The sequence below is a fragment of the Dipodomys merriami genome, unplaced genomic scaffold (assembly GCF_024711535.1).
Source record: "Dipodomys merriami isolate MVZ:Mamm:240054 unplaced genomic scaffold, mDipMer1.0.p SCAF_133, whole genome shotgun sequence".
Classification (NCBI taxonomy): Eukaryota; Metazoa; Chordata; class Mammalia; order Rodentia; family Heteromyidae; genus Dipodomys; species Dipodomys merriami.
In genome coordinates this window covers 525,602-547,536 of record NW_027202638.1, presented here as the reverse complement: position 1 = coordinate 547,536, position 21,935 = coordinate 525,602, and the positions used below count along the sequence as shown (strand labels likewise).

Genomic DNA, 21,935 nt, shown 5'->3' with positions numbered 1-21,935 from the left:
CCTAACATACCTGCTCCCCCCCTTTGTTTTTTTGTTTTTTAATCTTTAAGCCTATCTAGATCAGCCTGACTAGCAGGTCACTCCTTGGTTAGTGTAGGTCACTTTTTTGGGACAGGCAGTGCTTGGGATCAAACCTGATAAATGCAAGATAAGCCTTGTATTCTGGCCTGGTAAAAAGCCACTTAATGACCAAAGCTTCCTCTACCACTTAGATTTATTTTGTGTGTGCCACTCTTGGGGCTTGAACTCAGGACCCATGTGCTATCCCTGAGCTTTTTTGCTCAAGGATAGCATGCTGGGTCACACCTCTGCTTCAAGCTTTTTGGTAACAATTGGAGATAAAAGTCTACACAGACGATCTGTAATCTGAGATCAAAATTTGGTTTCTCTGGGGCTGGGAAGTTGGCTCAGTGGTAGAGCGCTTGCCTTGCATGCCTGAAGCCCTGGGTTCAATTCCTCAGAACCACATAAGCAAAAAGAAAAAAGCTGGAAGTGGCGCTGTGGCTCAAGTGGTAGAGTGCTAGCCTTGAGCTGAAGAGCTGAGGGACAGCACCTAGGCTCAGAGTTTAGGCCCCACGACTGAACCCAAAAAAACAAAAAACAAAATTTGGTTTCTTTCTTTTTTTTTTTTTGTCAATCTGTAAACTATCTCTTTTACCTTTTCTAGTAAAGAATCAAAAATCCAGACAAAAGGAAGAGATGCTCTTTCCATGTTCTTTTTAGTAGTCAGAAAACTTCATATTAGGGGCTGGGAAGGTGGCTCAGTGGTAGAGCGCTTGCCTTGCATGCCAGAGGCCCTGGGTTCGATTCCTCAGCACCACATAAGCAAAAAAAAAAAAAAAAAGAAAACTTCATATTACCTACCATTAAATATGTTCATAGGTGCAATTTTTTAGAAGATACTCTTTATCAAACTAAGTATGTTCTCCTTTATTCTTAGTTTATTGAGATTTGTGTGTGTGTGTGCCAGTACTGGTGCTTGAACTCAGGGCCTAGCTGCTGACCCTTAGATTTTTCTCTGCAGGCTTTGTGCTTTTGGTGGGCTTTTTCATTCTATCACTTGAGCCACACTTTCAGCTCCAGTTTTCCCCCCTGTGGTTAATTGGAGTTAAGAGTCTTGGCTGGGCTGGCTGTACTTTACATTTACAAGAAAAAAATCTAGATACACTTACTTTCATATAATACTATACTACTTTATAGGTTGTTTTGGTAATACTGGGATTTGAATTCAGGACTTTGCACTTGCCAGCCAGGTGCTCTACTAGAAGACATCCTTAAACAAATAAACAAAAACAAACAACTCAGAAATTCTTCAGCTGTGTTAACTCTACTAATAAACCTGTCAAAGGCACTATTCATTTGTTACAATGGGTTTCTTGTTTTTTTTTTTTTTTTTGTGCCTTTCCTGGGGCTTGAACTCTGAGTACTGTCCCTGATCTCTTTTGTTCAAGGCTAGCATGCTACCACTTGCGCCACGCTTCCACGTCTAGCTTTCTGGTAGCCAATTGGACATAAAAGCCTCATGGACTTTCCTTCCCAGGCTGTCTTCACACCAGGATCCTCAGAGCTCAGCCTGCTGAATAGCCTAGGATTACAGGCTTAAGCCACTGGCCTAGTGCAATGTTTCGGATCTTTAGATTTCTCTTTGTTATTTTTAAGAATTTCCAGCTCTACATTTACATTTTCTTTCTGTTATTGCAGGTGTCTGCTTTGTTCATTATTGCTATTAGCATATTAATCATTGTTGTGTTAAATTCCCCTTTAACCTCCCTGGGTATATTTGAGATTGGTTCCCAATACTTCAAACAGTGCTTTTTGCTATTTAGTTTGCCTTGTAACTTTTTCTTGAGATCTGGATGTGAGGTGATGGGGAAAAGGAACATATTAGACCTTCACTAATGCTATGGTAAGGTATTGGTATTTTTTAGGCTTATGAGTAATTCTCATGTTTACAGACAGCCTGTGCTTTTGAACTGTGAGTTTCACCTGTGCTTTTTTTTTTTCAGCCCCTGACCCAGGTGCCACAGGATGCTAGAACTGGCTAGAGTTAGGCATTTCCCACATGGAAAACTTGAAGGGGTTGGAATTAGATCTTTTTCTTCTTCCATATGAAATATAAGAGCCAGCTGGGGTTGGGTATTTCTTTTTCACAAGGTCAATTAGGCTCTGATAAAAACCCCAGCTGGTTCGGCTCTAGTTAAATAGTTTCTCCCTTGGGCAGAATTTGTTAAGAAGATTGGAATGTGCTGGTATTTTTCAAGATGGTTTCTTTCCCCCTCTCTGCAAGAAGCACTAGAGGATATTTCTCTGATATGCACTCAGAATCCCACGATACACAACTCACAAGTGTGGGAGCTCCAAGGATTGGGTCCTTCTGTGTGTCCACCTCTGAGTTGCCTTCAGCATTTTGCCAACACAGGCACTGGTTCTGAGGAAGTTTCTGTTTGTGGGTTTCTGCTCTGGTAAGTTGAGCTTCTGTGTGTTCATCTGTTCGTTTGTCCAGCTTAGGGGATGAAGGTTTGTACTGTAATTCAAGTCTGTGATGGAACTAAGAAAGGGTTGTTGTTTGGAGTTTGTTCGGCTTTTTATTGTTACATTCTTACATGCCAGGAGACAGACTTAGCTTTTAGTGTTGAGTATGTGGATGGTTTGAAGTCTATCACAGTGCAGGAAGTTTACATTTTTGTGCCATAGTCAGCCAGGGACTCTTAACTTGGAAGTTTCTTTTGATTGCTCCCAAGAGAGTGCAGCTCTGTGTATGACACAGTCATCCATGCTGCCAGGGTGAGTGTGACTTTATTTTTAAGCCTAGCCTCTGGGGTTGGGTAGTTTATTGTTGAGTGAGTGAGCAGTCAGATGTTCTGTGTAAGCTCCTGGTTCTGGTGAAACTTCACCTGGTGTGGATGGATCCATGTGAGGCTTGGGGAATGCTTTCAAGTACACCCCCACATCCGCTCTGATTGCTCCTGGGTGGGGAAACAACCTTCCTGACCCGCCGGAGTTGACTGTGATCCTAGCAGGCCTCCTCTCAGCTCTCCCCTGTTTTATTCAACTTTGGCCTGCTCTGCTATTTTGCTCATACTACGAAGCTAATCTTACAGTGTCCTCTTGGCTGCTCACCTCATCTTTATGGTTTTCAGAATTCTAAGAGTTCTCCACTAGTGGTTCTCTATAGCCAATTCCCTCAGGCAGAAGGGCAAAGCTGTTTGTCCAGTGCCTTATCTATCTAGCACCAGAGGCAGAACCCTAGGGCTACTGTACCAGGATTGAAGGTAGAGATCCACTTTTATCAGTGGGATGCTCCTGTTCCAGAAGTGGAGATGAGGTGAGGTTGTTTTCCTGATCTGACCCTCCTCACAGGAAAACTATGTCCTGGAGCACATGAGGGAGCAGGGAGAAGTGGAGATAGACTGTGTTTGCAGCCTGCCATGGCTTGGGATAGTTCTGAGATTGAGGACTGGGTGGAGGAGAGCCTTTATTCTCCAGCTGTACCTGTTTAAAATAGAGCTTTTGTAATACACAGCTGATGGCAGCGGAGAGGGGAAGGTGATAGATGGCAAATCCCCAGAACCTACCCCCTTCTGAGTGGACCACATGACCCCCAATCTGGAAATGACTGGATGGGGAGAGTTGGGGATGATCTCATTTGCTTGATTGCTTTTTGACAACTTCCACCTGGAGTGGAGAATGCTGGAGATTGGAATGGATAAAAAGAATGATGGCACGTTAAAGATTTTCATTTTCTTGGCTTGAAGCAGGGGCATGGCACAGGAAGTACAGTGCTCATACCATACTGGAAGTCCTGGCTTCAATTCCTAGAACTGCCAAAAAAAAAAAGTTTTCTTGGTTGTTTTTTGTTTTGTGTTTTGTTTTGGTCAGTTGTGGGGCTTGAACTCTGGGCCTGAGCGCTGTTCCTGAGCTCTTCAGCTCAAGGCTAGCACTCTACCACATCTGGTTTTCTGGTGGTTCATTAGGGATAAGAGTTGCATGGACTGCCTGCCTGGGCTGTTTTTGAACTGCAATCCTCAGATCTCAGCCTCTTAAGTAGAGTAGGTAGGTGTGAGCCACCAGCACCTGGCTTTTTTTTTTTTTTTTTCTTGTCAGTCCTAGGGCTTGAACTGAGGTCCTGAGCACTGTCCTTGAGCTGCTTTTGCTCAAGGCTAGCACTCTACCACTTGAGCCATAGTACCACTTCTGGCTTTTTCTGTTTATGTGGTACTGCAAATCAAACCCAGGGCTTCATGCACGCTAGGCAAGCACTCTACCACTAAGCCACATTCCCAGCCCAAAAGTTATGTTTTCTTGAATAAATGTTTCTACATTTGCTGTACATCTTTAGAATAATGTACAAAGACTTTATTTCATTGTTTCCTAAAAATAATCTTCATGCCAAGAGTCAGTGAATCACAATAATAGAATGATCAACATAACAAATTACATAAAGATACAACAATGACTGGGTGCTGGTGGTTCATACCTGTTATCCTAGCTACTTAGGAAGCTGAGATCTGAGGATAGTGGTTCAAAACCAGCCCAGGCAGAAAAGTCTGTGAACTCATCTCCAATAAACTACTTAGAAAAAGCCAAAGTGATGCTGTAGCTCAGGTGATAGAGCACCAGCCTTGAGCACAAAGAGATTCAGGGACAGCGCCCAGACCCCAAGTTCAAGCGCCAGTACCAGCAAAAAATAAAAATAAAAATTCATTTAAATTGTTTTATTTGGAATATGGACCACTGAGGTGGTTACTGACATTTGAAAGTCTTAACCATTAAAATAATCTTTTAAAAATGGAAACCCAACCAGGTACCAGTGGCTCATGCTTATAATCATAACTACTTAGGAGGCTGGGCTCCTGAGTACAAATCCATCCAGGCAGGAAAGTTCATGAGACTCATCTCCAATTAACCACCAAATAAATAAATAAAAAATAAAAAGCTGTAAGTGGAGCTGTGGTTCAAGTGGTAGAGCACTAATCTTGAGCAAGAAAGCTCAAGAACAGTTCTAAGGTCCTCACAGGCAACACACACACACACACACACACACACACACACACACACACACACACACACACACACACACACACACACACACACACACACACACACACACACACACACACACACACACACACACACACACACACACACACACACACACACACACACACACACACACACACACACACACACACACACACACACACACACACACACACACACACACACACACACACACACACACCTGCGCGCGCCACATAGTATCTCATACTTGTAATCATGGCTCCATAGGGAGGCAAAGAGACAGTGGACCTAAGGGCTAGTTAGGTAAAAAAGATCACAAGCCGGGCGCTGGTGGCTCATGCCTGTAATCCTAGCTACTCAGGAGGCTGAGATCTGAGGATTGCGGTTCAAAGCCAGCCCGGGCAGGAAAGACCGTGAGACTCCTATCTCCAATAAACCACCAGAAAACTGGAAGTGGTGCTGTAGCTCAAATGGTAGAGCGCTTGCCTTGAGCTGAAGAGCTGAGGGACAGCACTCAGGCCCAGAGTTCAAGCCCCACAACCGACAAAAAAAAAAAAAAAAAAAGATCACAAGACTCCAACTCGGCCAAACAAAAAGCTGAGGTACAGTGCTGCACATCTGTCATCCTAGTTATACAGGATATATATTGTGGTCCAGGCTGGCCTGGGCATAAATGACATCTTATTCAAAAAATAACAAAAACAAAATGTGATGGGGTCAAGTGGTAGTGTACATGCCTAGCAAGTGCAAGACACTGGGTTCAAACCCCAGTAAGAAGGGGAGAAAACCTTTCCTAAGCCTTTTTTCTTTCCTCTGACAAAGCAATTTAGTGATTTCCTCACTGCTTTTTAGAGTAGAATCTAAAATTCTGAATCTGGGCAACCTATCTAATCTAGCCTGCCTCTCCAGTCTCATTATGAGCCAACTTCTTTCTTAGCTTTTTCCCACTGACTGCCAGAGGTCTACCCTACTTCCTTCTACATAGGAAATGCTTATTGGCCTCAGGGCCCACCCACAGCCTTTCATGTTCTGGGAAAGCTACATCATCCTTCCTTGACCTGACTAATTTCTAATCCAGGCAACAATTTTGTCTTCTGACTTCAGTAGGGTGGATAGTCTATTGGAATCAAGAGCTTCCCTTTCCACATCAGTATTATTTTCAATATTATTTGGAGTTGTTTGTTCTTTAACATTTACTTCACTTTTTTTTTTTTTTTTTACTGTTAACTCCCTGCAGGATTTCTACCTTATTTCCAGGGAACTCAACCTAGATTTGACTCACCAAGACAGATTGATCCTCCACAGAGGCTCAATATAGTACAGTGAACAATGCTGGATTATCCCATACTATAAAGTCAGGGAGAACGTGGAGGTTACTGACCATTGTTTCTAATGTTTCATCTCCTCACTATTTATACAATGATTCTAAGGCAATTTTATTTTGGTCAAAGCAAATGATTTTGATTTATATAGACACTAGTGTGTTAATATAAGTCAACACAACACACACATACACACACACACACGAGCAATCTTAATTCACACAGTAGCAGGCCATTTCTAGTGCTTCTACACAAATAAAGAAGATCCTACACTCCCCCATCCTTACTCCCTCTCTGAAATTAATCTAGTATACTGGTTGACAAGAACTTTATGAGGCCAACGCAGAGAATATGCTGACTTGTATCTCTTCCTCTTCACCTTCTTTTTCTTGTTACACATAGAATTATGAAAATGCATCTATCTTATTTACTGGCACACATAAACAGTCTTTCCATTTTTGTCCAGGATGGGCCAGGTGCAAATAGTTCATGCCAGTAATCTAGCTACTCAAGAGATTGAGATTTGAGAGTTGTGGTTTAGGTACACAAGTCAGAGAGACTGTGATCTTCAAATAATTAGTATGGAGGTGTGGCTCAAATGGTAGAGTGCCAGCTAGGAAAAATGTGAGACCCTGAGTACAACCCGCAATCCTGGCAAAAATAAAATTAATTTTAATCCTTTTCATTTTTTATATAGTACATAGTTAATTTTTGGGGGGGTCCAGTTGTGGGGCCTGAACTCTGGGCCTGAGCACTGTCCCTCAGCTCTTCAGCTCAAGGCTAGCACTCTACCACTTTAGCCACAGCGCCACTCCTGGCTTTCTTTTTCCTGCTTATGTGGTGCTGAGGAATTGAACCCAGGGCCTCATGCATGCAAGGCAAGCGCTCTACCACTGAGCCAACTTCCCAGCCCCATAGTTAATTCTTTTGCTTCCATTACATACCTGTGAACTCTTAAAGTTCTTTCCATCATTTACTAAATGTAGAAAATGCCTCACTGACAATCTAGTTCTCTTTGCCTTAGCCCCCAAACGGCCAGGCTGCCTGCAGTGTATAAATATCATTGGTAGTTTACATGAATGGAGGAAAAGTGAACACCACTTTCCCTTCACAAGGGAAATAAAATGTAATTAAAAGAAATAAATCTTCAGAGTGCCTTGAACACTCAGAAATTTCCTTCAGAATCTCTGCAGCTGTAACTAAGAATTTATTCTTTCTCCCCACTCCTTGCTCTTGCTCACTTTCTCTTTCTTCTTGGGATTGAATTTAGGGCTCTTATTCAGCTTGCTCAAGGCTGGCACTCTTCCACTTGAACCACAGCTCCACTTCTAGCTTTTTGGTGATCAATTGGAGATAAGAGTCTCATGGGGGGGGTATAGATGAGGAGGTGGGAGGGAAGGGATGGTAGGGGAAAAAAAAGGAGTAGACAACAATGCCAGATAAGAAATGTACTCATTTCCTTGCTCATGTGACTGTAACCCCTTTGTACAGTATTTTCACAATAAAAAACTTAATTAAAAAAAAAAAAAGTCTCATGGACTTACCTGCCCTGGATGGCTTTGAATAAGAGCCTCAGATTACATCTTCATGAGTAGCAGCTATATAGGCATGAGCCACTGGTACCCAGCTTTTTATTCTTTTCTGAAAAATTCAAATGGCTTTTAAATGGAGGAATGATATCTGTCCTCAAATACTAAAAAAAGAAATAAAACTCCTGGCTGACTTTTGTTGCTTTTCTGTTTACTTCTAAGTCACATGTATGGCCATAGAAGGTGACCTGACCACACTTAGAACAGTACTGGGTGATGGTGCATTAGCATATCTGCTCCAGATTAGAATTCTCCTCACTGGATGTTCAGGGGGTAAAGGAAAGTCATCCCTGTGTGTGCCATTGTTTTGCCTATAGGAGAACAAAGTGGGCATTACAAGGGAATATCATAAATGAGATTCACCAGGTTAGGAATTTCAGAACTCCCCATATAACACTCAAACACCAAAGAAGAAAAATTTAGAGGAGCTTCACATGACATTTTCATTCTATGCCTATTTACAATGATTTATTTATTTATTTATGCTCTACCACCTATGCCAGGCTTTCAGGCTCAGAATTAACAATCTTGCTGGCACTTTATCTGGAAGCTGAGGTTTAATAATTAGCACAGTTGTAATCTAAATTGTGTGTGTGTGTGTGGGTGTGTATAAATGTGTATGAACGTATGAGCTACATCTCCACTTCCAACTTTTTGCTGGTTAATTGGAAATAAGAAGCTCTCAGATTTGTACTGCCTTTGAACCTCAATCCTAGATCTCAGACTCCTAAGTAGATAGGATTGCAAGCATGACTCACTGTCACCTGGATTTTTTAAAAAAGAGTACTGGGGATTGAATTGAGGGCCTCGTGATTGTTCAACTTTTTTTCTCAGCTGATGCTCTTCTTCTTTTTTTTTTTTTTTTTTTTTTTCGGTCGTGGGGCTTGAACTCTGGGCCTGGGCGCTGTCCCTCAGCTCTTCAGCTCAAGGTGAGCGCTCTACCACTTGAGCTACAGCGCCACTTCCGGTTTTCTGGTGGTTTATTGGAGATAGGAGTCTCACGGTCTCTCCTGCCCGGGCTGGCTTTGAACCGCGATCCTCAGATCTCAGCCTCCTGAGTAGCTAGGATTACAGGCGTGAGCCACCGGCGCCCGGCGATGCTCTTCTTCTTGAGCCACATCTCTAGCCTTGCTTTTTGGTAGCTTTTTGTGAGATCAAGTCTCACAAACTTTTTTGCTCAGGTAATAAATGGTCCCTGTTGGGCTGGGGTTAGGGGAGTGCGAGTTGTCTTAGAACCAGTCTTGGCACCATATTTTGATGGGTTCCTCCTAGTGCTCTGTGAAGCAAAGTCCTTTCGTTAGTTCTTCAGGGAACAGAAACAACCTGGCTTGTAGTGAGGAGATCAGCAAATTCTAAGAAAGAGAGTCAAGGAAAATGCTTTGAGATTTTTTTTTTCACCATTTGATCATAGTTGTTTTTATTTTGCTTTTTAAAAGACAAGGTCTCACTATGAGGCCTAGGCAGGCCCCAAACCCTTGGTCCTCTTACCTCAGCTTCTTAAGTATTAGTATTATAGGTATATACCACCATTCTCAACTTCCTTATATCATTTGTAAGCCTTTCTTCCACACCTCAAAGCAGCCTGATAAGTGATTCTGAAATTTTTCTTTTTAGAAAATTTATTATTGTTAAGGTGATGTATAGAGGGGTTACTGTTACATAAGTCATAGACTACATTTCTTTTTTAACAATGTCACTCCTTCCCTCGCGCTCTTCCAGTTTTTCCCTTCTGTCCCCATGCACAAATTCTGTAATTCATTTTATGAGGGCTTTCTGAACTCTTATACTCCTAACAAGGTGTTCTGATGGGGTTTATTTCAAATGTGCTTACTGCCTGTGTGGCTCTGGAAGGCATGGGATTCTGCCATTGTCTTGGAAAAGCAGAGCCTTGGCTAAAAGTGCCTGAATTAGCTGAAGTGTAGGGAGAAAGCTATTTTCCTACCCAATGTTCTGTGGAAGATCCACAGTTCCCAGTGATTAAGGCAGGCAGGGTGGTTGCTTGTCACATGCTGGGAGCAGGGTCAGCAGGCCCTGCTGCTATGAGCCTGTGAAAATGTCTAAGGCAGGACACAGGAAAGGTTAGATGAGGGCAGGGACCCCAGTTCCTGCTGCATAGGAGTGACACTGTGTAAGAGACCTAGAGCTTAAATACAATCACATGGATGCTCTCTGGATTCAAAGTCTTCCTCCTTCCATCCCTCCCACCCTTCCTTCATTCCAGTCCTGAGGCTTGAACTCAGGGTCTGGGCACAGTCCCTGAGCTTCTTTTGCTCAAGACTAGCAACCTTACCACTTGAGCCACAGCACCACTTGCAGCTTTTTCTGTTTATTTGATACTGACGAATCAAACCCAGGGCTTCATGAGTGCTAGGCAAGCACTCTACCACTAAACAACATTCCCAGCCCTCAATGCAAAGCCTTTCAAACCCTGGAGACTTCTAAATCCCAAGGAAGGGGAAATCCACTGCCCCTGCATCCTCTTGCCATTCACCCCTGCATGCAGACCAGGCCATGGGCTGTAGTCATTCTGTGTCTCATAGGAGAGTCCTGCAGTCTGTCCTAGCCTGGGAAGTGTGGGAGAAGGATATGCAGCAGTACTGAGCTTTGCACATTCTCCACACTGGAAACACAAGGCCTGACAAGTATGTAAACAGTTCTGGGATTACAACAAAGTTTATGTAATCATACTTGCCCCAGAAATCTGACATCCAGAACTTTGGGCAGTAGGGTCCCAACTTCCATGGGCCTATCCAGAGCAGCAACTTCTGCTTATATCATTGTCTAAGTGAGGGTTACTTTAGTCATTTCAGGGGATGGGTAGTGAGAGTGGGACTTGGTGATGCTCGAGGCCTCAAGGAGAAACCCCAAGTTGGGGCAAACCCAACTTCATCAACATTGTTGATAAGGGTACTTCCTCAAAGTCCTGTTGGTGGTACGAAGCATTGTCCTTTAGATTAACAGCACTAAAACAACACCACCACCAATATTCACTTTAGTGAGGGATGGGAGAAAGATAGATCCTGTGAATAGAGTATACATTAATGAAACTGGGCATGATATACATGTCTGTAATCCCAGGACTAGCTAGGGAGGCTAAGGTAGGAGGATTTTAAATTCAAGGCCATCTTGAGCTACACAGCATCACTCTGTCTCTAAAATCCAAATCAACCAACCAACCACCTACTAATAAAACTTTTTTTTTGGGTCCGGTCATGGGGCCTGAACTCTGGGCCTGGGCGCTGTCCCTCAGCTCTTCAGCTCAAGGCTAGTGCTATACCACTTGAGCTACAGCGCCACTTCCGGCTTTTTTTTTCTGTTTATGTGGTGCTGAGGAATTGAACCCAGGGCCTCATGCATGCAAGGCAAGTGCTCTACCACTGAGCCACCTTCCCAGTGCCTAAAACTTATATAAATAAGTTTGTCAGGTTTTTTTTTTTCAAACCTTAAAGGTAAATAGATTTTAAGGCTGCTTGAATTACATATATTCTCATAATACACATTGGCCAGTGAGTTCCTTTTAGTAGTCTTTCACATACTCAGATATACGGAGAAAAATTTATGATGCTTGTCCCAGTAAAGTTGCCATTGGAATATGGAAATATATGTCAATGTAAGAAAATATTTAAATAAGTCACATTAAACTCATATATAGTTGGCCTGGAAATGTGACTTAGTGGTAGAATGCTTGCCTAGCATGCATGAAGCCCTGGATTCAATTCCTCAGTACCACATAAACAGAAAAAGCCAGAAGTGAGACGCTGTGGCTCAAGTGGTAGAATGCTAGCCTTGAGCAAAAGAAGCTCAAGGACAGTGAGTTCAAGCCCTAGGACTGGCAAAATAAAAATAAATTAGTTAATATGGTAGTATATTATGCCTTGATGAAAAATGACATATTTAGAGAAAGTAGTACATAGAATTCACAGAAAGATCTAATCTTTTTGTTGTTGTTGTTGTTGATATCTATAGTTTGTTTTTGTGCCAGTTCTGGGGATTAAACTCGGGGCCTGGGCACTATCCCTGAGCTTTTTTGCTCAAGGCTAGCACTCTATCATAGTTCCACTTCTGGCTTCTTGGTAATTGATCAGGAGAGTCTCACAGACTTTTCTGCCTGGACTGGCAGCCTTCTGAGTAGCTAGAATTACAGGTATGAGCCACTGGCAATCAGCTGGCCTTATTTTATTTTGAGATATAATCACACTATGTAATCCAAAATGGCCTGGAACTCCCTATGTAGCTTAGGGAGACCTTAAACTTGCATCCTCCTGCCTCTGCCTCCTGAATGCTAAGCCTGGCTAACAATATAAAACTTTTTTTTTTTTGCCAGTCCTGGGGCTTGAACTCAAGGCCTGGGCACTGTCCCTGAGCTTCTTTAGCTCAAAACTAGTACTCTACCACTTGAGCCACAGCACCACTTCCGGCCTTTTCTGTTTATGTGGTACTGAAGAATTGAACCCAGGACTTCACGAATGTATGCAAGCCCTCTACCACTAAAGCACATTCCCAGCCCTAAGCCCAGCTTTTTAAATTTATTGAGATCAAGATTTCATGTACCTTTTTGCCCAGGCTGGCCTCAAATTATGATTCTCTGGATCTCAGCCTCCTAAGTAGCTAGGATTACTGATATGACCCATTGTGCCCAGTTTGTACTACTTTTTTTTTTTTTTTTGGGTCCGGCATGGGGCCTGAATTCTGGGTCTGGGCACTGTCCCTCAGCTCTTCAGCTCAAGGCTAGCACTCTACCACTTGAGCCACAGCGCCACTTCCGGCTTTTTTCTTTTTGCTTATGTGACGCTGAGGAATCAAACCCAGGGCCTCATGCATGCAAGGCAAGCTCTCTACCACTGAGCCACCTTCCCAGCCCCAGTTTGTACTACTTTTTAAATACATGAAACAAAAATGGATATAAAGACTTCTGTGTGCCGAGTGCTGGTGGCTCAGCCTATAATCCTAGCTACTTAGGAGGCTGAGATCTGAGGATCATGTTTCCAAGCCAGCCTGTGCTAGAAAGTTCATGAGATTCTTATTTCCAATTAACCACCAGAAAACTGAAAGTAGAGCTGTGGCTCAAAGTGAAAGAGCACTAGCTTTGGGTAGAAAAGCTCAGGGACAGCCCCAGGCCCTGAGTTCAAGCCTCATGACTCCCCCGCCCCCGTCCCCCCAAAAAACAAAGAAAAAGAAAAACCTCCTAACTCCTGCATTACATTCTAGCAGAACCCTACAGACTAAACAGGGCTCTGACCTGGCTGGACGTGGCTTTGAAATGCTCATCCACAGGTCCTGGAGAGCAAGAGCCAGCTGACGTCTTCCCAGGTAGCTGGCCTGGTGTCACAGCCTAAGGCCTTGGTCACTTTGAACAACAAGGTTTACTGCTGCAGATGGACTGATCTTAGGGGAAAGTATGAGTAGAGTGGGAGGGATGGGAGCAGCAGGAAAACAGAGGCCAAGGAGCAACATCAGCATAGAGCAGAGTAAGCTGCAAACTTCTGAGAATCACTGGAACACACTCCAACTCTGATTAGACCCCTCCATTCTCCCAGCTGGCGTGATATACCTTAAGTGTGTCCCATCTTGGGAGTCTTTGCTTTCTCTGTCTTTCTGGGAGCTGTGCCTACCACTCCAAATATACCACGAGTACCTATAGTTGTGGAATGCTTGGCACAGGATCCATTGAGACAACCCTTTTCTTTTTCACGTCTTCTTTATTAAAAGTCTTCATGTAGATGTAGTCTTAAATTCAGTAGAGTAAAAATAAGGGGCAAAGGAAGGACAGTTCCTGGATTCTGTTGTGTACAGCTATGCCATCTACCACCTACTGTTACCTGGATTATATATTGTCATATGTAGAAGGACACTCACAGAGCAGACATTTAAATACTTAACTGCAAATGTTCTGGAGGATAGAAGGGAATTGTTTCAACAAAATTAGTGTGATTTTGAGACAGAAGAAAAGGGTCTTGTAAAAGGGACACTTTTTACTAGTTGGTAAAATGGGCCAGTAGTAGCTGCTGTATATACAAATGCAGAATTTTAATTCGAGGTCAACATTTTGCCCTTGTCTATAGACCCAGCCTAGTCAGCCATAAGATTCCTGGAGGGGAGTAGAGCTGACCAGATTACACTGGAAAGCTAGTCTCAGGTGGACCTTCACAAACACTGGATAAGAGGCAGAATAAGGACCTTTCTCATACCTCGAATGTGCAGAAGAGACACTATCCATTTAGGCATGTCATTGGATTTCTAGCTGCTAGTGTATGAGAAGTGTGTGCTGATGTGTGTGGATTTCAAAGCAATTATTGAGACCTAAGGGCTTTATTAGGCAGAAATCACTGTCTGAGCCGGCAAGCTCCAGTGCCTTGGTCGCTATGGTGTTTAATCCCGACTGATGGCCCCACGTGCTTGCTCCCAGCCCAGGGAGCAGCAAGTTTGTGATTGGCCACATCTGACTGCTCCCATCCTTGACTCTGTGTGTGTGTGTGTGTGTGTGTGTGTGTGTGTGTATACAAGCACGCACGCAAGCTTACTCATGTGTGTAATGTATGCACATTGGCTTCCCTCTGAAATTCTTATTGAAATACTGGTACAGGTGACTTTTGGCCTCCTTCAGGTTCAAGGTGGGAAAAGTCAATTCTCTCTGGTGAAAAATAGAGTTGAAATGTGTGGCAACCTTGGGCCGCCATGTTTGGAGAAGGTTTTCTTGTGCTTTTTGTTGTTTTGTTGTCAGTGCTGGGAATTGAATCCGGGGCCTCTTCTTATAAATGCCCTACCACTGAGCTATGCCCCTTCCCCATAAGGAAGAGTTTTAGCAAATCTAGGACTAGTCTTACAGGACTCTTTCTTCCCTCTTCTTTTCTCTCCACCCTCATTCAGATTCTGGGCAGAAAAAGCAGGAAGCCAGTGAAATCCCTAGACCCTTGGATAGTCCTCTCCCCTTTAGAAAGGTAGCTTAGGCTCCTTTTCTCATGAGCCCACATAGGGTTCACCCTTAATGTCCTGCCTGAGCAAATCACAGCCCCTTGCTGAGTTCTAGACTTATATATTTGTCTTATGAGGTATCAAAGTGGAAACGATATCAAATTCATTACATTGAGCTTAGCATGATGTTCCATGCCTGTTATCCTAGCACTCAAGTGTGGGCCTTGCAAGCATGAGGCCCTGGGTTCAATTCCTCAGCACCACATAAGCAGAAAAGGCTGGGAGTGGCGCTGTGGCTCAAGTGGTAGAGCGCTCGCCTTGAGCTGAAGAGCTGAGGGACAGCACCCAGGCCCAGAGTTCAGGCCCATGACTAACAACAACAACAACAACAACAATAATAATAAAGTTTCATAGACTCCTTGGCCAAGCTAATTTCAAACTGTAATCCTCAGATCTCAGCCTTCTGAGTAGCTAGGATTATAAGCATGAGCTACTGGTGCCTAGCTTCCTTTTTCTTTCCTTTTGTCTGAACTGTGGCTTGAACTCATTCCTACCATGCTCATCTTTCTTGCTCAAGACTAGTTCTCTATCTCTTGAGCCATACCTCCAACTTGGCTTTTGCTAGTTTATTAGGGATGGAGTCTGCTAGGCTTTTCTACCTGTGTTACCTTCAGATCACTGTTCTCCAGATTTCAGCCTCCTGAGTAGCTAGGATTACAGGTGTGAATCACTGATGCCTGGCCTGTTATCTTTTTTACTAAAGTCCTAGAAGTTAAGTATAAAGAGCATGTATACTTGTGAAATTTCTCACAGTTAATCTTTTAACCAACTAACAGATTAAAAAAAAAAACAGCAGAATTTGAACTGGTTTGCATTAGGTAGCTCTTGGCATACTAGGAGCAGTAACACTGATTACAATGATTAAACTACCAGGGTGTCTACTATATTGCTTTATCTTCAGCCAACAACTGGCTAGGTGGGGATATAAGTAGTTATTTTTCACAAATGAGAACACAGATTCAGAAATATGGAGATCTTTGTTTTGTTTTTTGGTCGGTTGTGGGGCCTGAGCTCTGCAAGCACTCTACCACTGAGTCACCTTCCCAGCCCAGAAATATGGAGATCTTATTTCAACTAAAAGAAAGCTGGATTCAGACTGGGCGTGTGGCTCAGTGGTAGAGTGCTTGCCTTGCATGCATGAAGCTCTGGATTCCATTCCTCAGCACCACATACACAGAAAAAGCCAGAAGTGACACTGTGGCTCAAATGGCAAAGTGCTAGCCTTGAGCACAGAGAGGCTCAGGGACAGTGCATAGGCCCTGAGTTCAAGCCTCAGGTCTGGCCAAAAAAAAAAAAAAAAAGCTGGATTCAGAGTCAGGTTTTTTCCCCCACTCTATTCTGTTGCCCCAGGGACTGTTAAGCCCTGTTGCCCAGTTTCATCCAGGGGCCCAGCTGGCCCAGTGGTTTCTATAGGGTGTTATAACCATGGTTTCCACTGAGCATGCTCAGAGCTGAATCGCAATGGCTGACAACCGGAAGGGTAGGACTGAGGCAGGCGACAGGGAGTCTGGAAAACTGACTATGTATCGGGGGTATTGAGTCTGATGGAAGTTACCAGAAGATAAGAAGTTGAAAACCTGTCAACTCACTGGCTGATGACATGTCACAAGCTTGTACAAGCCTCCTGAGCCACCAGGGCAGGCTGCTTGGACTCATTCCCCTGGAGTCACATTGATAAGCACATTCCTCTGAGACCAGACACAGCTAGGAGAGGCCCCAAGCCAAATAGTTTATGAGAACACATGAGTGGGTGCAGAGAGTGTCAGAGCCTTTTCAGTTTCCTGGAGTTTTTGTGACAGGCAAAGCGAATGAGATGGTCCATAAAACTCTGGATCAGGCTACTCCCATTTCCATGAAGGTATTAGTACTGGCTACTGAGAGAGAGAGCAAGAGATGAGAGGAAGGATGAGCATCCCTAAAGACCATGCTGTGATTGAAAAGTTTGGGGGAAACTGAGTATGTGTGTGTCTATTGATAATTTGTTCTTTTTCTTTGCTGATTTATATTTCAACACTCATTGTTGATCAATGGCAAGTAAGGTGCGGATCTTGAGTAGGTACAGAGAGAGAGGGAAAGGCAACATGGGAAAATGTAGTTTCTAATCCAAATGCAGCCACTGGTTAACAATAATAGTGGCTAACAGAATGCTCAGGACTTTAGGATCTGTGCTTCTCTCTCGTTTAATGTTCAAGATCTGTCTATACGTCCACCTGTCTCTTACTGCTTCTGTTTTATGGATGAGGAACTTAAGTTCAGGAGCTTGGGGAACTTGGAGATCTCCCAAGATTTCCTGAGTGATAGTTTTAAAATCAAGCTCATCTAAATTCAATGTTTGTACTTGTTAAAAATTAACATATCTTAATTATACAAGGTAAGGTGTTTCACTGTAATATTTCATATAAGTACTTTGATTATATTCACCCCTCCATTACTCTTCTTATCCCTGACCTTTTAAAAGTTTGTTTTTTTAGTAATTTATTATTTTAAATAATTTTATTTTTTTGTGTGTTTATGTTGTACCAAGGAATCAAACCCAGGGCTTTATGTATGTTAGGCAAGCACTCCACATTTCTTGCCCTGTTATTTTTATGCCAGTCCTGAGGTTTGAACTCTGGGTACTGTCTCTGAGCTTTTGTGCTCAAGGCTAGTGGTCTATCACTTGAGCCACAACTCCACTTTTTGTGGTTAATTGGAGATGAGAGTCTCTCAGACTTTCCTGCCTGGGCTGCCTCCTGAGTAGCTAGGATTACAGGCATGAGCCACTAGTGCCTGGCTCTTAAAAGTAATTTGGAATGGATTTTATTATTTCAATATCTGATAGTACCTGGAGAATATTTTTTTAAAGTAGGCTTTAGTTTTCTTTAAAGTAGAAATAAGCACATCAAGGCTATGGTATTTGTTTGAAGATCTAAAGCAAGTATGGTATTTTAGACCAGATAATAGGTCCTCAGTAAATGTGACTTTGTTTTCCTGCCTGGGATTTTTCAGACATGGAGAAGGCATTAAAACACACACACACACACACACACACACACACACACACACCACACACACACACACACACACGTACGTTACAGAACCCAAGTGCACATAATGACCCTAGCCAACTGTGAATGCAAACTTTCTTTTTTGGGGTTTGAACTCAAGGCCTTGTGCTTGTGAGGTGGGCACTCTACCTCGTGAGTCCTATCCCCAGCTGAACTTGAATTGTGGGCCCAGAACTTTGCCTTCATTGTTTTCTCAGCTTGCGGAGATGATAACTACTTGGTATAGCTGGTAAGTAAGGAAAGGATGCCCTTTCAGACTACTCTGTACTATGCATGCCTGCTTGCTGGGATTGTATTTTTCTGTTTTTTGATTTTTTTTTTGATTTCACTTTCCTCCAAATCAGTGGTTTTGTAGTTACAAAGAAGTTCAGCCACAACTTTTATATAATTAACTCCAGAGCATTATCATCACCCCAAAGATAATCTACATAATAATTAAAAGTCCCCATATTATCCCCTCTTAGCCCTGGGTAGACTAATGTGCTTTATGTTTCTTATGGGTTTGAATTTTTCTTTCTTTTAAGTATGTGTGTGTGTGTGTGTGTGTGTGTGTGTGTGTGTGTGCGCGCGCGCGCGCGTGTGCATGGGCGCACACGTGCTAGACCTGGAACTTGAACTCAGGACCTGGGCATTGTTGCTGAGATTTTTCACATAAGGTTAGTGCTTAACCACATGAACCACAGCTCTACTTCCAGATTTTTTTTTTTCTGGTTAACTGCAGATAAGAGTATCATTGAAGGAGGGGGGGTGAGGCTGGGAAGGGATGTGAAGGGTAAACAAAGGAGGAGGCTGCAATGCTTGGTAAGAAATGTATGCATTATCCTGCCCATGTAATTGTAACCCCTCTGTACAGTATGTTCACAAATAAAATTAAAAACAAAAAGTATCATTGACCTTCCTGCCTGGGCTGGCTTTGAACCATGATCCTCAGATCTGAGCCTCCTTAGTAGCTAGGATTACAGGCTTCAGTCACTGGCACCCATCATTATTAATATTTTTATCAGGACACTTCCATACTTGCATACAATGTACCTCACCCATCTTACCCTCATATCAGACTCCCTTCCTCTCCTTTTCTTAAAACAACTTCAATAGATTTCATTTTTCTGTTGTAATATATGCATCTGAAGTACTTCGATCACCAGAGTCAACCTGTGTTTGCCTTTCCTGCATATTTATATAAATAGCGTTGCATATATATAGTCTTTATTTTTTTATTTTTATATTTTAGTTGTACCAGAGTTTGAACTTAGTGCTTCAAACTGGCTTTACAGGTGCTCTGCTGCTGGAGCTATGCCTCTAGCCTTTTGCTCTGGTTACTGAGATAAGATCTCCCCTTTTGCCTGGGCCAGACTGGACTGCGGTCGCTTGTTTTTGCTTCCCACCCTATATGAGATCATAGGTGCATGCTACTATACCCAGATTTTTTTCTGTTGAGATAGTCTTGTGAACTTCTTTTGGCTGGAACTGGGATCCTCCCAAGTAGCTAGGATGACAGATGCAGCGCTGGTACCTGAGTGTATATGGCGTTCCATGTTTGGATTCTTTGACTTACCCTAATGGTTCAAGATTCATTCATGCTGTGGCAGAGATCAATATTCCATTTCATTTTTATGGATTAATGACAGGAGTGTAGCACATATTGTTTATCCATTCATCAGTGGGTGGACATTTTGGTTGTTTGTACTTTTCAGGTATTATGGGTAGAATAGTCATAAACGTGTGAGTATACAGATCAGCATGGTCATGTGCTTTCAGTTCTCTTAGGTTTATACCTAAGAACAGACCTATTAGTCCAAATAATTGGATGGTTAACTTTTTGAGACACTGTCAAAATTTCTACCACAGTGGCTACACCCACCTTTTACTTTTTTTTTTTTTTGCCAGGCCTGGGGCATGAACTCAGGACCTGTGCACTGTCCCTGAGTTTCTATCACTTGAGCCTCAGGACCACTTCTGACTTTTTCTACTTATGTGTTACTGAGGAATCAAACCTAGGGCTTCAGGTATGCTAGGCAAACACTCTACACTAAGCCACATTCCCAGCCTCCTTTTACATTCTTAATAGGAATATATGAAAGTTCCAATGTCTTCACACTTTGCCAGTGCAAATTATGTCTTTTTCATGGTAGTTATTCATGGGTATTTTACTGTGGTTTCATTTGCTTTTCACTAAAAACAAGTTATGTTCAACACCTTGCTATGTAATTATTGCCTAGATATGTCTATTTCTTCTGAAAATGACTTTTGTCCATTTTTCAATTGAGTTTTTTTTGCAGTAGAGATGTGAAAAATCTTTGTATTTTTTAGATAATAGATGTTTATCAGATATATGATTCTATATTCACAAAATACAGTATGCTATATTCTTCATATAGTATACTATATGAATACTTCTTATGAATACATATTCATATGAATACTATATGAATACTTATTATGTATTCTTTGGTTGGACTTTTTCAATTTTCTGCCTACTCTCAGGGCCTCGTGTTCTCACTCAGCTTACCTGCTCATGGTTAGTGCTCTACCATGTGCACCATACCTCAGGTTTGGCATTTGGGGTGGTTAGTTATAGACAAGAGCCTCAAGGACTTTTCTTTCATGGGCTAGCTTCAAACTGAGATCCTCAGAGTAGATAGGATTGTAAGTGTAGGCCACTGGTGCTGATGCCTGGCTACTGTTTTTGTTTTTGTTTTTGTTTTTGTCAGTTGTGGGGCTTGAACTCTGGGCCTGGGTGCTGTCCCTCAGCTTTTCAGCTCAAGGCAAGTACTCTACCACTTGAGCCACAGCGTCACTTCTGGTTTTCTGGTGATTAATTGGAGATAAGAGTCTCACGGACTTTCTTGCCCCGGCTGGCTTTGAACAATGATTCTCAGATCTCAGCCTCCTGAGTAGCTAGGATTACAGGTGTAGGCCATTGGCACCAGTCTTACTACTTTTTATTTTCTTGATAGTGTCCTCTGTTGTACAAAATATTTTGGTTTTGGTGAAATCCAATTTATTTATTTTTTTTACTGTTTATGCTTTGGTGTCATATTTAAGAATTTGTTGCTAAATCCAAGGTTATAAACATTTAACCTTATGTTTTATTTAAAGTGTTTCATAGTTTTAGCTCTTACATTTAGGTTTTAAATCCATTTTGAATAATTTGTTTTGTACTGCCTTTAATTTTTTTGTTTAGTCACTGCCTTTCCTGCCTAGGCTGGCTTTGAACCTTGATCCTCAGCTCTCAACCTGAGTGGTTAGGATTACAGGCGTGAGCCACCAGCACCTGGCTTTTGAGTGTTTTTATTAGGAAAGAGTATTGGATTTTGCCCAATGCTTTCTCTGCATCTATAGAGATGATAACATGTTTTTGTCCTTTATTATATACGGTTTGTGCTTCTGACATACATATGACTTTGTCAGGGTAATGAATCCTTGGTATTTGCAGATGGGTTTGGTTTGCCTATGTCTTGTTAAGGATTTCTTTTTTGCATCTGTGTTCATAAATGTTACAGGTATCTGTAGTTTGCTTTTGATCTATTTGTCTAGCTTATTTATTTATTTATTTATTTTGTCAGTCGTGGGGCTTGAACTCTGGGCTTGGGCGCTATCCCTCAGCTCTTCAGCTCAAGGCGAGCGCTCTACCGCTTGAGCCACAGCACCACTTCCAGTTTTCTAGTGGTTTATTGGAGCTAAGAGTCTCACGGACTTTCTTGCCTGGGCTGTCTTTGAACTGTGATCCTCAGATCTCAGCTTCCTGAGTAGCTAGGATTACAGGCATGAGCCACCTGCACCCGGCCTAGCTTTTTTTTTTTTTAGTCAGTATAATGTTGCTATAAAGATTAAGTAAGGAAGTGTCCCCTCCTCTATTTTGAATTATCTACTGATCCCTTCAAATTTGTCATTTATTTATTTGATTGTTACAGAGAGGTTACAGTTATATAAGTCAGGTAATGAGTGCGTTTCTTATTTATTTATTTACTTATTTATTGATT

At 42.4% G+C, this 21,935-nt stretch overlaps 1 long non-coding RNA gene across 2 annotated transcripts in view; it reads left to right on the top strand.

Annotated features, from left to right (window-relative positions):
- The first annotated feature begins 2,279 nt into the window (after window positions 1–2,279).
- The window catches only part of LOC138825045 (uncharacterized), a 188,955-nt gene continuing 169,299 nt past the window's right edge, over window positions 2,280–21,935 (top strand). Inside the window, exon 1 of one of the 2 annotated variants that reach the window (XR_011371311.1) lies at window positions 2,280–2,462. This is a non-coding gene — a long non-coding RNA (uncharacterized lncRNA). Of the gene's footprint in view, window positions 2,463–16,726; window positions 16,764–21,935 lie in introns of those variants that run through there. The other variant, XR_011371312.1, reaches the window with a different exon arrangement.